At 31.9% G+C, this 2500-nt stretch overlaps 1 protein-coding gene across 1 annotated transcript in view; it reads left to right on the top strand.

Annotated features, from left to right (window-relative positions):
• Positions 1 to 2500, top strand: part of LOC137644357 (uncharacterized) — a 28795-nt gene that overhangs the window by 8176 nt on the left and 18119 nt on the right. The window lies entirely within an intron of this gene.

Below are 2500 nucleotides of genomic sequence, written 5' to 3'. Positions count from 1 at the left end.
ATGCCAATGTCTGCTTATTTCATTACGAAATATTTGTAAGTGATAACAGATATTTATGTTGGACCAATAGTAATTGCTCAAACATACAAATGTCAGGATGCCAGAGAACTTCAAATCAATCAATCAGTCAAACATTCAAGGGGGCAGCAGCACCATCAAATCGTAGCACCTCCGTATTCACTGGGGGATATCTGACACAAAGTATATTTTAAAGTTATGCTCTTTTATCCAGTTTATTGTTATTTCCCTTTATGACATTATCTTTATTCTAATGCTAATAGGCTATATTCTATAAACCAATCCTAAAGCTAGTCAATCGTGATCTGGCATTTTGTACCTAGACCCTTTTTATCTTATATCACTCATGGAATTATATCAAACACTGTATATGTCCCTATATCCCTATCCTATTTGTAATGGTTTCCTTTTCTCTAAGAATATATGATACTTTTCCCACTGCTACTTTTGTTCCCGATGACATACGACATTTTTTTGCCATAACCTCTCCCTTAAGCTAGTTTCCTTATTCACTGAGTCATCTTATGTTAAGTAGGACAATGGAAACATCTCCTTCGACTAAATATATGCAGAATTATTTCACATTCATGGCTGGCTCTGTACTACAGTTCCAAAAAGTAAAATGGTTTAATAGACAGAATGACAAGTGCTGCCTATTATCTCTTGCCTAGCCTCCTGTGTAGTATAGTGGTAATGTGTTCGCTTAGCATTCGCATGGCAGCAAAAAGATCCCAGCTCGGGACCGTGAGTTTAAGCTGTTTACTGGGGAGACCATGACTGTAGTTGGGCACCACAGGGGGGGGGGGGGGAGCTGCTTTCCCGGCTAACGTTTAGATGAGCACATATTCTAATTAGACTTGATTCGAAACCAGACACCTTTAACCTTTTATATTGTAATTAGGGTTCACATATGTGGTTAATATGTAAAGCAACGGCTACATATGCCTCCAGACATCCATCGATAATATCGGCACACACACACACAAACATATATATATATATATATATATATATATATATATATATATATATATATATATATATATATATACATATAAATATATATATATATATATATATATATATATATATATATATATATATAAATATATATATATATATATATATATAGAGAGAGAGAGAGAGAGAGAGAGAGAGAGAGAGAGAGAGAGAGAGAGAGAATATATATTTATATACATGTATATATATATATATATATATATATATATATATATATATATATATATATATATATATATATATATATATATATATATATATATATATATATATAAATATATATATATGTGTGTGTGTGTGTGTGTGTGTGTTTGTGTGTGTGTGTGAGTGTGTGTGTGTGTATGTTTGTGTTTGTGTGTGGTGTGTAAATACAATAACTGTTATGTAATATTTATACCGTTTTTTAAGCAATATAACCCATTTTAGCATACTGTATTGCACTGCAATGGATCTTGGAAAACATAGTAACATATATGGAATGAGTTGCCATAGTCTAATATTTGTGAAACCGAAGCTATTGGAAGCATGGGTTTGGTATCACCATATCACAATTACAAGTAATTAGTATCGCGCTATACAATTAAGTATAATACTATGCACGGTAATGTATGGCATCCACTCCCCAAACAATCAGGCCAATCAGATGTCAAATATCATCAACCAGGGTGTCAGATTATACATTACATTTTGTAACGTTACTTTTGAGAGCTATAGTACATCTATTAAAGAATCCCTTAGATGCTGAAAATTATGAGGTATGTCTGGGGCACCTTAGCAGCATGAAAAAAAAAAAAGAAAAAAAAAAAAAAAAAAAAAGATAAATTATAGAGCATTAAGATAGTTTCGTCTTGTGGAAACAATGGAGGATTAAAGATTTGTAAAGGGCAGTGGTAAAGGATTTTTTTTCTCACTATCCTTTGCATATTTTCTTTATGTTACATCAAGATCATATAATGTGTCAGACCCTTAAAAGGGGTTACAGCTTGGATGGTGAGGGCATTAGAACTGTTCTCTAAAAAGATTTTCTATAAATCAATATAAATTTGATAGAGTATTATTATTATTATTATTATTATTATTATTATTATTATTATTATTGTTTGCTAAGCTAAAACCTAGTTGGAAAAGCAGATTGATATAAGCCTAGGGGCTCCAATAGAGAAAACAGCCCAACGAGGAAAAGGTAAATAAAATATTTTAAGAGGGGTAACATTAAAATATATATCTCCTACATGAACTATAAAAACATTAACAAAACAAGAGGGAGAGAGATAAGATAGAATAGTGTGTTCGAGTGTACCCTCAAGCAAGATAACTCTAATCCAAGACAGTGGAAGACAATGGTACAGAGGCTGTGGCGCTACCCAAGACTAGAGAATAATGGTTTGATTTTCGAGTGTCCTTCTAGAAGAATTTGATAGGATATGTGTATATGAGAAATTTATGATATGAATAATTTAAC

This window comes from Palaemon carinicauda, chromosome 7, assembly GCF_036898095.1.
Source record: "Palaemon carinicauda isolate YSFRI2023 chromosome 7, ASM3689809v2, whole genome shotgun sequence".
Lineage (NCBI taxonomy): Eukaryota > Metazoa > Arthropoda > Malacostraca > Decapoda > Palaemonidae > Palaemon > Palaemon carinicauda.
Note: the sequence above shows the minus strand (reverse complement) of the source record. Positions and strands in the feature narration are given on the sequence as shown.